General features: G+C 40.2%; 1 protein-coding gene across 3 annotated transcripts in view; it reads left to right on the plus strand.

Moving 5' to 3' along the window:
* The window catches only part of EXPH5 (exophilin 5), a 72952-nt gene that overhangs the window by 15386 nt on the left and 43202 nt on the right, over positions 1-14364 (plus strand). Inside the window, exon 1 of one of the 3 annotated variants that reach the window (XM_081063548.1) lies at positions 2727-2862. The exons of the other annotated variants lie outside the window; for them this stretch is intronic. The gene's annotated coding sequence lies outside the window, so the exon portion shown is untranslated. Of the gene's footprint in view, positions 1-2726; positions 2863-14364 lie in introns of those variants that run through there. 3 annotated transcript variants of the gene reach the window in all.

Below are 14364 nucleotides of genomic sequence, written 5' to 3' on the forward strand. Positions count from 1 at the left end.
TCTACAACCTATTTTAAAAATTGCCATCATATATTTTATGTATGGTTCTCTTCTTTTCTTCCAGATGCTATATAAAAATGACTTTCTGGACTATGTATATTTGAGGGTAGGTCTAAGATGCTGGCTGAATTACTACATTTACACTTGGGTTTGCATTCACATCTCCCCTTCAGAATCACCAAAGGCCAAGTGAGAACTCGGATTGCTGAAAGTTGCTCTCTATGTAGAGCGTACTTTTGTTTGTTTGTTTTGTTTTGGGTTTTTTTTGTTTGTTTGTTTTTAGTAGTGGGTATTGGTGCTTCACTCAGAGTAGAAAAAGCACTGGGGCAAACTCAGCTGGTCAGGAGATTTCTGACAGGGAGGAGTATGTTAGGGAGGGTCTGCCCACCCCTCCACTCTCTCTGGTCTACTTGTTGGTGTCTCTTCCTCCTTAAAGATATCAGTTTCTCCCTTATTCTCAGCAAACCCTTGCCCCACACACCCCCAAAGCGCATTCTTAGTTGTAGGTTATGCTATAATACAGGTTCCATTGAAGACAACTGGAAAGGCCAATAAATTATGTCATGTCTGTCGAAAGCCGTTTAATTGCTTTGCCACTGCCATCCAGGCAAAACGCTTTAAAAGGTTTATGAGCAACATATTCCCTCCAGGGTAAGTATCTCACCTTCAAAGTCGCACTGGACCCACCCTCTCCTAGCTCTACCTAACACTTTGTACACCCACTTTTCACTGAGCTCTGGCTCCAGTTTCTTCCCCAGCTTTTTTTTCACTTCCCCAATGTGTCAACTTATAATACCTTGTTATGGGCTTCCCACATCCTTAAGGAGTAACGAAGTGATAAATAAATGTAAAATTTTGATTATAAACAATTTGCATGTGCCTAAAAACCAAATAACAAGTAGTGTAAATGCCCCAATTTTCTAACAGGGCTCCAAAACAACAATTATAGTTTTATCATTAAAATAATTAAAATACTTTTCTGCTCTCAGCTTATCTCTGAGCTGCCACTCACAGGTGGCAGCCAACTAAATATGGCAGTTTCTACACCTCGAGGGGCCTGGGTCTCTTGGGGAGGTAAACCAGGTCCCGAGTACACCTTTGACTTGCATCTGCCTTCCTTCCTGGGAGGCAAGTAGTCATCAATCAACCGTCAGAATTAAGTATTGGGAGCAGCATTGCAATTTCACCCTTTTTCTCGTGGAGATGCCAGATACAAGCTCTTCCATTTGCGGCATTAGGCAACTGTCTTTGGACCCTGTTGCCAGCCTCCAGACCCTGCTCACAGCACCTCACAGCGTCGGAGTCAGAGGTATGGGTACGTCTGTGTTCCTCGCTAGAATGAGAGCCCCACAGGATAGATTTTTTTTTTTGCCATATCATGACTCAACAACATTTCTGTTATGCATCACTCATTTATTTAGCAGCTATATTGAGATCCTGCTATGAAGCTAGTACCAGAGAAACAAAAATACTCTCTGTACCTCTCAGTGGAATGAGGGAGACTGATTTAGAAACAGTATAGTCACCATAATGCAGCAGATGATAAGATAGTTACACACAGGGATACAGAGGTCATTTAACCCTATATGAGGTCTCAGGGAAGACTTGCTGGAGGAAATGATGGTAAACTGAGTCAGAGGAGGTGTGGGGTGAATAAAGAAAGAAAGGGTGTTCCAAATGGAGTGAACAGCATTAAGTGAGGCACAAAGGTGGAAAGACTATGGCGAAGATGCAGGACCATCAGCATCACACCAGAATGCAATGAATGACAAGAGACCTTGATACAAACTGGAGAAGAGGAGGAGCCTCTGAAATGCGTAGACCAACAGAGTGACAATGTCAGATTCGCTTCTTAGGTGGGTGGCTCTGGGTAAAGTGTGAAGCCTGGATTAGAAGAAAGATATGTTTAGGAACTTGACTAGAGATAAAGAGGAGGGGAGTGAGTCAAGAAATATGTGGAAAGTTAAACTCGTAGGACTTAGTGCCTGATTGGCTGGAGGAGGGAGAAAGGAACATTCACATGAACTCAGGTTCTGGCTTTGATAAGTTTTTGGCATTTGACTTACTGTTTACACGGAAAGTGGTGGATTCCAGTGGACTCTACACTTTGTGAGTCCAGAATGAGGTAATAGTTCTGAATATTAAAGAACATCAATTCCTATCAACTTTTAAACATTTAGACATATTACCTCTTGATGAATGTTACTTCTTGACAATTAAGGTCAAGTTTTTGGCCTGTGACCAGGATTGGGAATGAAGTGAGGAGTGGGCAGATTTCAACGCAGAATTCTGGCCAGGCAAGTTGAAACTTGTTCCCCAGCTCCAGATGGCCTGGTAAAGGACTTCTGGGGAGAAGCCAGAAGCAGCCACCTGACAATAGCAGAGGGGCTGATTGGCCCACAGGGACACCCCCCGGGCAAGCCGAGGTGCACAGCCTGCCAGACAGCAGGTGCGCAGCCAGCCAGATTCAACCTCAAGTGGTTTCATTTCCTCCCTTTCAGCTTTGGAATTCTGTCCGGAGCTTTATTGCTCTCCTTCTCAAAGCAAAAATAATTAAGACCAACTGATCATTGAAACACCCTTTTCCCCCTGCAAAAAAACAAAAACAAAAAAGGCATTTCATTTCAAGTGGCTGTTTACCCCTGAAAAGTATCAGCAAGCGGGCTTTTCAGCAGCACCCTCCTCTTCGTTCCGGGGTCAGCAGAAGTGTATTTCCGCTTCAGCAAGTGAGGGATTCTCTGTCTTCAGTGTGCCCTGCCCACCAGCCTAGGGCACGATGACCTTGGTTTGGAAGCTTGTCCAGAGTCACTGAGGAGAGAGGCAAAGCCATCATTCTACTGAGTGCTACCCAGCACCCACCAGGTAAGCTGCTGTGCACAGGATGAAGCCCCTGGCAGAGACATCATTTGGTCCTGGTATTCCAAATTTGCTTGACTGTATTGAATGCACAGCTCTGGGTTCAAAGCCAGCAGCAAGGCTGAGAATGTTATCTTCAGCTGGCACAGTGGTAGATGAAAAAGATACCCCCTTTCCAAGTTTATCATGGTGGGAGTTTACTTAAATAACTCCCAACATCTTCGGGGGATGAGGATAAGTGATATTTTCAATTTTATTAAAATAAGAGATACTTAACAAATATTTTGAGGACCTACTGTTTTATGGGTTATACAGTCTGCTATGGTAAATGCAAAGTGTAGAACTCAAAAAATTGATAATCTATTTGGGAATGACAGAGCATGAAAATTTAAATATTATTGTGAGACTGCACATGATTAAGTGCCTAATGGGGGGCAAAGAGACTAGGTTTTTGGAGTGAGAGAAATATGGATGGGAGCTGAAATTATTATGAAAGCCTTCATTAAAAGGCTGTCCTTAAAGGTAATTGGATGTAGATAAGTGGAAGGTGGATAAGGGGAGAATGACTTGCAATTATGGCTTGTTAACAGTTCCACTGAACCAATTCTACATACATAACATACTTACTGAACTTTAAACAGTAGCTGGAGTATGTAAGTCTTCAATTCAGAATGGCTATTCATGACAATATTGGGAACTAAAGTCCTTAAGAGAAGGACTTGTGTTTGTGTATTGTGGGTAACTGCTGGCTTGCTAGAGCATTCCATCACACCTGAATTCCTTCCCTTCTCCTCTCAGGGACCTGTTCACGTGTTCAGTATCTTCTACTAAATGTTCACTAATTTTTAACAACCTTGCACATAGAGAATGAAATTTAGATGAACTGTTTTTCTTTTTTTATTCTGTAAACGATAAATAGCAGAGCAGTACAAAATCATTTCGATAAAACAGAAGTTAGCTATGTATTGAAGGGTTGTGGCACCTTTTCTGTATCGCAGGCTTTTAGATGAATCTGCTAAATCAGGGAGCAATCAATCGCCAAATGTGTTGGTGTTTCTGTGAGTGACAGGCATCAGACCACAAAATGAAATCTTTAGCTTTCCGTCCAAGCCCTGCTCTTTACATGAGAGCATAGGAAGCCTCCAGAAGACTTGCATGGCCTTAGCATTGAGGCTTCTCAATACTATCTGTGTGTATCTACCAAGGAATTGAGAGATTTTCAGAGTTTTAGGGATTCTTATTTATAGCTCAATGACATAGGACAGCAATGAAAGACCAACTGATCATTGAAACACCCTTTTCCGCCTGCAAAAAAAACAAAAACAAAAACAATATTAATATATAGTGGTGGATCTCCACGAGTAAATTTGGACAATTTCTCTTGATGCAAGGCCCGCAAATAAAAATGTCCTATGACCCCTTGCAACAAACAAACAAAACAAAAACAAACTATTTGGGAAGAAAATAATTTTACTTCTACCCTTCTAAATTCTTCTTCTGGCTAGTCTAATAATCAAATTGACACGAGGCAAATTAACAGGGGGAAATAACCAAATTATTACATATATATGTGTATATATATATATATATATATATATATATATATATGAATAAGAATATGGGACCTGAGGACAAATAGGGCAGTTAAGGTTTATTTGCCAAGGAGCTAAGGAGAAATGGGGGTTGGGACTTCAAAGGGCAGGAAGGCAATTCACATGGAGATGAAAGCAAGTGTTTGGAAAAGAAATCCTGGGTCCTCTTTAACAGTGAGACACAGAGAGGACTTGCATCAAAGGGGCCTTCCTCCCTAGCACAGGCTAGTTCCTATTCCACTAGTTACCTTTGATGATACCGTGTTTCCCCGAAAATAAGACCTAACCGGAAAATAAGCCCTCGCATGATTTTTCAGGATGACATCCCCTGAACATAAGCCCTAATGCGTCTTTTGGAGCAAACCTTACTATAAGACCCGGTCTTATTTTCGGGGAAACACTGTAGCTCCCTTCTTGGAGCAGGTCCTCTATCTAAATTATTTTAGGTAGTTAGGGGAAGGTCAAAGGTTTTTCCTGAGAAGGTTCCTTAGAAGATGGGAGACCTAATAGTGCCTAAAATCCATCTTGCTCCCTGGACTAGGTTAAGGGTTTTTCCGGGGTCAGGGGAAACAGGAATGCGGAAGTGCTGGTGGGGCAAGTTTTTATTGGAGGACTTGAAACTTGGCATTTATGGTAAAGGGGTGTCAGCACTGCGTCTTCCAGGACTATAGACCATTCACTTCTGCAAGGGTTCTGATGTTCAAGTTCAGGTTCTGTCCCAGTCTTTTGGTTAGGGGATAGGGGGAGGGGGAGGAGTGTAAGGCTTTAATTCCAAGTGCAGTGAAGGTCAAAGTTCTCTCCTCTGCTGCATGACTTGTGGTTTTGGTCCGTTGTCTCTGAAAAGCAAAAAAGTGTCTTGTTAAACAGGATAGGAGCACTTTGAGCTGGTTCTGTGGTTGCACTACCTGTCCTTTAGGACCCATCTTCATGAATGCTTTCTCAGGCCTTAGCCAGAATTAACCTTATTTATGATCCCAAAGCAAGAGTCTTGGTTTCTATCATATGATTGTGATATAATAAGAAATACACACAGACACACACACACATACACTGAAGGTGCCAAAAAAATGTATACACGTGACTTGTATGACTTATATTCATCTTTTGTTATTGGTATATATTGAGTATTACAGTTTTAATACAGTTTTTTCTTCTCTTAAAATGTGTATACCTTTTGGGGAACATATATATATATATATATTTGGTCTTTGTCCCCAGTTCCTGCCTTTCTAAGTCCCTGAAATTTCCTGAATGGTAGGGGTGAGAGGAGTATCTTTCCTTATTCATAAGCCCCTTTCAACCACACTTGAGTTAATGCTAATGAGGTGAGTCTTGGAGGATGGGGTTTGGTTTCCAGAGGAACTAACTAGGTGATCAGAGGGTTTGGAACTTTTAGCCCCACCCCCTGATCTCCAAGAGGAAAAGCTGGAGATTGACTTCATCAAGAGTGGCCAATGATTTAATCAATCATGCCTACATAAGGAGCCTCCATAAAACCCTAAACAACAAAGTTCAGAGAGCTTCTGGGCTGGTGGACATGAATGTGTCTATGTGTCAGGAGGGTGGCATAACCCAAACTCCATGGGGACAGAAGCTCCTGTGCTCAGGAACTTTCTGGACCTTGTCCTATGTATCTCTTCATACCTGGCTATTCATTTGTATCCTTTAAAATATCCTTAGAAATAAATTGGTAAAAGCACATAAAATATTTACCTGTGAGCTATTCTAGAAAATTATTAAACCTGAAGAGGACGTCATGGGAACCTCCAGTTTATAGCCAGTTTGTCAATCAGAAATACTGGAGGCCTGGACTTGAGATTGGTATCTAAAATGGGGTCAGTTTTGTGGGACTGAGCCCTTAACCTGTGGGGTCTGCACTGATTCCAAAATAGTTAGTGTCAGAAGTGTTGTAGGTAGAGAAATTTCTCTTTTAATGATTTTCCAGGTCCTGTGTTATATATCACAGCTATTTTATACATATCTTTTCCCTCTGTTAGATCTTAAATTTCCCAGTGTCTTCAAATCTTTCTTACAAATTTAAATGCTCGTTATAGTTTAATTGAATTCATTTTTTTTTCACTCAAATACCACTTTTCAATCTTTTAGCTAAGTTCCAGCCCTGAGTTAGATCGTGGGAAAAGATTGTGTAAGGAGGAAGAGTAACTTGGAAAAAGACCTAGAAAGCATGCATCGCACAGAGTTTGGAATGGTTGGCACCTAGGGTTTAAATGAGAGGTTAATGGGAAGCAAGTCCAGATAGGTAAGCGTGGGGTCTGGTCATAAAGAACTGAGTTTTAAAGATGAGGAGAATGAGAAACATAGATGTCATTCGATCAGCCCAAGTAACAAAGGGATTAGAACCCATCATCTGATTTTTCCCACCATCCAGGCCCAGCACCCTCACGTGAGCTCAGACAGTGATTTTATGCAACCGTGCCAGTTTGGTACAACTGGCTGGGAAAAGATGAAGATAGGGTTAGACACAATGGTGTCTGGTTAGTTCGGCCACATTATACCTCTTTGTACTTAGCCCTGCAACCTGAACAGAAGCAAGAACAATAGGAGGCAAGTAACCCAGAGGATGAGGTGCGCTGCAGACAGCCAGCACTGCTCCACGGCATTTTCAGTGCCCTGCTCAGTGACACACAGACCAGTCTGTGCACTACACTTTGAAACAAATACCAAGAGTTGCCAATTCAGCCATCCTTTTGGCCCTTTGCCTTCAACTTCAAAGAACTAATATTTTCAGTGACACCTGGTTAAAATAATAAGCAAAGGTTTTGAGCAGATTAAGTCATAAAACATGACGCATATCCAATAAACATATGAAATAATGTTCAACCTCTCTAGTACTCAAAGAATTTTTTTAAATGAAAAGGTCCATGTTTTTGCTTATTAGGTATCAGATAGCAAAGATTAATAAGAACAATAATACCTAATGTTGGCAAGGGCATGGGAAAATTGGTCCTCATATAGAATCTGATGGTTGGAGAAAACTTTGGCGTAACCTTTCTCCAGAGCAATTTGGCGAAGTGTTTCATAAGTCATGAAAACATGTTCATCCTTTCGCCTGGTGATTCTGTTTCAAGGAAATTTATCCTAAGAAATTTATCAGAGCTGTATACCATGCTAGTTCTGAAGCATGTTCATTTCAACAGTATAGCTATAAAAAATTAGAAACAGCTGATGTATCTAATAATATGGGAGTACGTACATATACTATGGCATAAAGATACAATTGTAAAATGACATTGGTGTAACACAGCATTCTTAATATAATGCTAAGTGGGAAACGTGGACTGCAAAACAGTATTTATAGTATAAAAGCATTTTTTAAATTATACATGTATAACTGGCATGTTGAATGATAATAATATAACCATATATATCATATGATAATAATATGACCAGAAAACATCTTCAGTTTTGCCTTTAAATGCTACTGTATTAAATGCGGGCAGTCCCATGACTTTTCTGCTCACTCTTAGGTAATAAAAGTGTTTTGGTCACATGGAGACACAAAACACAGTCTCAATTCAGTCCGATAATTCGATCGTCCAGTCCCCAATTAATTCAACTTCACTCAGAGCAGCAGCTATTGCCCTGACACAGCCAGAGCTTGCCGCAGTGAGAAGCCTGTAACAGTGAGGAGGGATCTGATCCTCCCTTTCCCCATAAGCCTCTGCCTCTTCACTCCCTCGATGTTGGTTTTTGGCTATTCCAGAGTTGAAGTGGAGTGTGGATGGGAGAAGAGGTACAAGGTTAGGTTGGAGGGGGTGGCTTAAGGGACATACAATATGCTGAAAAGCTTACTGGGATGGCTGTAGGGTGGCTTCACACTCTCTGGTTGGACAGATGTTTAAATTTGCCTCTTAGGTGATCATGTGGGGTTTTCAGAGATGCGTCCATAGTCAGGCACTGTTCTGCAGCTCTCTTGATGGGGTGTGCTCTCCCCTGCTCTCTGCCAACCCCACAATGTTCCTAGGAATCCAGTGGTTCACCCACAGCCTCTTAAGTCTCTTCACCTCTTGAGCCAGCTCTCATGTGAGAGAAGCCCACATCTCCTCAGACTCTCCTGTGGCCCACATCTTGTCCACGGGAAACATGCACACCCTTTCTGCCTGAGAAGCCCTGGAAGCAAGGACTGATTACCAGCCGAACAATCTCCCTTTACTTCTTCACTCTGGGCTGGCTGGCCCCCATTTCTCAAACTTACACTTCTAGGGCAAGAGTCAAACACCAGCCAGCTTTTCCCCAAAACTGTAAGGGGCATATACTAAGCTCTTTCAGTGGTACTGTTGAAGCCCTCTCTCTAAAGAAAGACTCCCACTGTCTCTAGTCTTCTGACTCAATGTGGATAAGGGGACTTGTAACCCTAACATGAGGGCTTTAGGTGTGTGTGTGTGTGTGTGTGTGTGTGTGTGTTGTATGAACACTGAACATGAGATCTACTCTCTAAACAGATTTTTCAGTGCAAAACACAGCACTGTTATCTATAGGTGCAATATCGTAGAGCAGAACTTATTCATTCATGCACAACTGAAATTTTATACATGTTGATTAGCAACTTCCCATTTCCCTCTCCCTAACCCCTGACATCCACCATTCTACTCTTTGCTACTACGAGTCTGACTATTTTAGAAACCTCATATCGTGGATTCATGCAGTATTTGTCCTTTTGTGACTGGCTTATTTCACTGAGCATAATTTCTGCAAGGTTCATCCACCATTGTTGCATATTGCAGGATTTCCTTCTTTTCAAAGGCTGAATAATATTCCATTGTATGTATATACCATATTTTATTTATTTATTCCTTCACCTACTGATGTATTGTTTCTACATCTTTACCATTGTGAATAAAGCTGCTGTGAACATGAGTGTATAGATATCGCTTAGACCTAGTGTTTTTGTTTCCTTCAGATATATTTCCAGAAGTGGAATTTCTGGACCATATGATAGTTCTATTTTTAAATTTTTGGGGAACCTCCATACTGTTTTTCATAGTAGCTATGTCATTTTGCATTCCCATCAACAGTGTACAAGGGTTCCAATTTTCTCATCCTTGCCAACAGTTTCTCTCTCTCTCTCTCTCTCTCTCTCTCTCTCTCTCTCTCTCTCTCTCTCTCTCTTTTATAATAGCCATCTTAATGAGTACAAGGTAATATCTCCTTGTGGTTTTGATTTGCATTTACCTGAGGATTATTGACATTGAGCAATTTGTATGCCTTCTTTGGAGACATGTCTATTCAAGTCCTTAGCCCATTTTAAAATCAGGTTATTTATTTGCTACTGAGTTGTAGGAGGTCCTTACATATTTTAGAAATTAACCCTTTATCAGAGATATAGTTTGCATCTATTTTCTCCTATTCCACAGGTTGCCTTTTCACCCTATTATTTTATTTGCTGTGCTGAAGCTTTTTAGTGTGATATAGACCCACTTGTCTATTTTTGCTTTTGTTGTCATATCCATGAAATCACATGCCACTTCCTGGTTTCAGAATATGTTACAAAGCTACAGTAATTAAAACAATATGGTACTGACATAAAGATTAGACAAATGGAACAGAGTAGAGAGCCAAGAAATAAATTCATGCATACATGTCAACTAATCTTTGACAAGGGTGCCAAAAATACACAATGGAGAAAAGAGAGTCTTTTCAACAAATGGTGTTGGGAAAACTGGATATCTACATGCAAAAGAATGAAACTGGACCCTTATCATATACCATACACAAAAATCAACCTAAAATGTGCTAAAACCTTAAACAGAATACTGGAAACTATAAAACGAAAAGAAAACATAAGGGAAAGGCTTTGGCTTTTTTTTAGTTTGATTTTACAAATCCTACCAAGAGTGCTCTGATTAGTCTTTTCACAGTTCTCTTGGATATGCAGAATTTCTTGATTTTATGCCTCAGCTAAAACAGACAGGCTGGTTTTCAGTGCAACAGCCTGTTACTCGTGCTTTAAAATGCTACGTAGGTGGACATACACACACACTGCAGTATTTCTGGTTATGGGGTGTTCAACAACAAAATTCAAAAGAGTAAATTTGAAGATCTAATAGGCTTTACTAAGGGATTCATGAATTAGGCAGCATCCCATCTAGCAACGAGAAGCAAGCTCCAAGGGGTTTTATAAAATGGAAGCTTTTTACAGGAAGAAGGTTGTGGCAAAGGAATTACTAGGAAAAGGAAAGATTATTTTTAAACCAAGATATATTCTTTGGAGGGGAGGGGGAAGGAATGGCAAGGGTTTTATCTTGCAGATTGTCTCTTCTTACTAAGGGAAGCTTGGAGATGGCCAGTGTGACAGATTACCTCACTGGTATGGACCAGAAAATTCCAGACTGGTTCCTTAAGATTACATTACCGGTGAAGGTCAAAACAGCAACCAGGTCAGGATTTGGTAAGTCTAGATTTGGTAAGATGGGCTGTAGCACAGGTGATGCCATTCTGGGCCTGTGGGTTTCTCTTTAATAGGGGATTATGAGTGCCTTTTTTTTTCTTCAATCTTTTCTGCGTTTTCCAATTCATATTTATGAGTGCAATTTTACTTTCATAATTAGAAAACAAATTTAAAATGTTATAATGAATCAAAGTCAGTTTTGCTGACATTTGAAATTTCCTATCCCAGTGCTGAAAAACTCCCTTGTGAGCGGATTCCTATATATTGCTATGGCTGGCTGCTTTAGTTATGTGATGGATGGCGCTTCATTGTGAGTCTACAGTGGGGAAGTAAGGAAACACAGGAAACAGCCTCATCCTGCACAGACAATCCTTGGGAATTGGAAAGTTGATCAGAATAAAGCAGCATTCTGGTGACAATCAACCAGGATGATAATCAGCCAGACTTGCGGTTCAACTACTCTGCTCTCCTTCTCCCTGTTTGCTTCCATTGCCACAGCTGATTTTCTTCTTAGAACTTTCCTCTCTGCCCCATGGCTCTGCCTCTTTGTAACTGTTGCATCACAGCTTCTACTCAGGGTACTGCTTAATGCCTTCTCACTGTGTATCTCTAATCTTCTGTGTCACTTTAGTTTGTCTTACTTGTCATCATGATTTTAAAGCATGCCAAAAGAAAGGACATTTTAACTTTTTAATTACTCTTCAAAGTAAAGCACATCAGCTGGGCAGTATTTTTGCTCATGTTTAGTTTGGGGGTCAAGCACAAATCCCTGGTTTGGTTAATTAGGGCCAGGAATGCAAAAAGGTTTAGATCACATGACACAAAGCACAGCAACTACCCACAACCACTTTGCTCTAAGTGGGACAGGCTCCCAGAACTTCATACACTGCCTATGTGCTAGAAAAGTAGTCCAAGTTTCTCAGACAGATCTACTACCATGCTTAATTCATTAGTTCTATGGCCTGAATCCTATTTTTGCATGTCAATAAAGAGAATAGAGGTGCCAGAACGATTTAAACCAAAACAGAAAGTTGGGGGAATCAGGTATCCATGTTTCTTTTTCTTTGTTATACATTACTTTATCCTACCTGAAAGAAAAACATTTTTGCAAACAAGTCCAAAGGAACTGAAAGCTAAATAGATGATGGCTTTTAAAATCTAAGGTCATTGTTAATAAAGAATAAGCCACACCCATATACCTATACCAAGTTCTTTTCATTTCTACTTCTGTAAAATACACCTGGCATTACCTCAGACATATCCCTTTAAAGTACATAACCTACAATGCTCCATTATCATTTTTATTATGTAACGAAGCTTCATTTAGCCTTTTTCTCCAAAGACCTATTGAGATTTATGATAAAGCATTTGTTACATTATGAACAATGATCATAAATTGCCTTTGTTATTGAGAAAGAAGAACTTAGGGACTAAAATCTGAAAGTTAACATGATAGCAAATAATAACGTATAACAATATTACCAGTAAAATAACTTTTATACAAATGTGAAGATTCCACAAATAATTTACATAACTAAGAGAAGACACATGCATTTGTACTGCAGCATTACTTCATTTCACTCAAGGTACTGATTTTGTGATAGTCTTCTAGGAGTGCATTTTAGGAGTGTGTTTGGGTGAATAAATTAACTACATCTAAAGACAAAAACACAATAAACTTCTAGGTGAGATAATACCACATGAAAATATGTGTGCTTGGAATAACTGATCAGCAGAATAATAATTCTAAGGACAACATTTAGTACAAGGATTCAGGGGGAAATGTTCAAAGCAAACCACTTTGATGTGTGATTGTACAGTAATTTCTGATAAGGTGGAATGTCGGTCTGTCAGCTCCCTACAGACCGGAGATGGAGAAAAGCAGTTTAAACCCAAGATGATCGTTGTGAAGCAGCTTTGCTAGAGCGAACTTGGGAAAGGCAGCAACCATTTGGATAAGGGTTACTTCAGGGGTTAACTTTTTGAACATGTACTACACACTGTAATCCAAGCCAATGAGCTTTATCAGATGTCCATATCAAACTGTCTTTGACTCAGTCTGTGAATCCTGCAGTGGATAGTAATTTACAGTCATGGACTTCTGAGTTCCCATGACCCTTGATGGGAACCGAGGGGCAATAATACATTCACAGTGTGGCATTTAGGAAATCCAGGGCATTTTCTCAGGATTTTGTGTCCTGAAGCAAAGACTGAATAGCTATTTGAGAACTCTTTCTTTCCTCTTAGCTTACCTATTTGGTCAGTGTATGTGGGTAGGAGTGGGGGGGAAGGAGTCTCATATTGAAGCATTAAGTTCCTTAAAGTTAAAGCTACTTCCAGAATGTTAGACTGGAGTTTGTTTTCCAACATCTTTAAGTTTGCATGACACAAAGAGTGAAGTAATTTCAATAAAACAATGGGGGATATTAATTACAGTGGAGGCAATACAGTCTTGTGACTTTTCTGCCTGGACCCAGAATGAAACTATGGAGGCATCACTTACTTTCAACCTTATGGCATTGCCTATGCTCCTCAATATCAATCCTCTTTCTGTCTCTTTTCTTGGCAGGACATAATATAAGAATTAACATTAAATTGCCCGAATATGAGACAAAAATATACTCTGCATTCTTATTCATAAGAATAAAAGAGAGATGCCCTATATATGTACTAGATATGTCTTGTTACCTAAGTCTACTTAACTAGCAGTATAGAAGGTATGGTCAGAATTTGGGATATTCGAGGTGTGATCAAACAATACAGTGAATGTTTAAATAAAAAAAAATCATTACAGTAAAAGACACATTGCCTTTAATCTCCCTCAAAACACTCCCCCTTGCTTCAAACACACTTGTCCCATCATTCTTGCCGCTTTCTGAAGCAGTTCTGGAAGTCCTCTTTCTTGAGTGTCTTTAGTTGCCCTGTCATGGCTGCTTCCATGTCCTGAATTGATTCAAAATGTTTGCCTTTTATGGTCATTTTGACTTTGGGGAAGAGCCAGAAGTTGTACGGTGCTAGATCTGATGAATAAAGTAGATGAGGACATACATTAATGTTTTAATTTGATGGAAATTGCCATATACCAGAAGTGATGTGTGACATGGAGCGTTTTCATGATGGAGGATGATTTAGGGCACACTTTAAAACACACCTTCTCTCAACCATAGCTCACACCCAACTGACTGCACTGAACAGGTTGAAACTTGTCACCCACAGTTACTAAGTTTTGACACGCCACTTCAGACAGTGAAGATCCCTGCCTTTCCATTGGATGGCACTCGGCAGCAGCATTCACCATGTTCTGTGATCATATCAGAAAGGCTCGGTATCACACATCACTTCTAGAATGGCAATTTCTGTCAAATAAAAACATTACGGTGTGTCCTCATTCACTTTATTCACCAAATCTGGTACCGTGTGACTTTTTGCTCTTCCCCAAAGTTAAAATGACCATAAAAGGTACACGTTTTGAATCAATTCAGGACATCGAGGCAGCCATGACAGCGC

The sequence above is a fragment of the Rhinolophus hipposideros genome, assembly GCF_964194185.1.
Source record: "Rhinolophus hipposideros genome assembly, chromosome: 10".
Classification (NCBI taxonomy): domain Eukaryota; kingdom Metazoa; phylum Chordata; class Mammalia; order Chiroptera; family Rhinolophidae; genus Rhinolophus; species Rhinolophus hipposideros.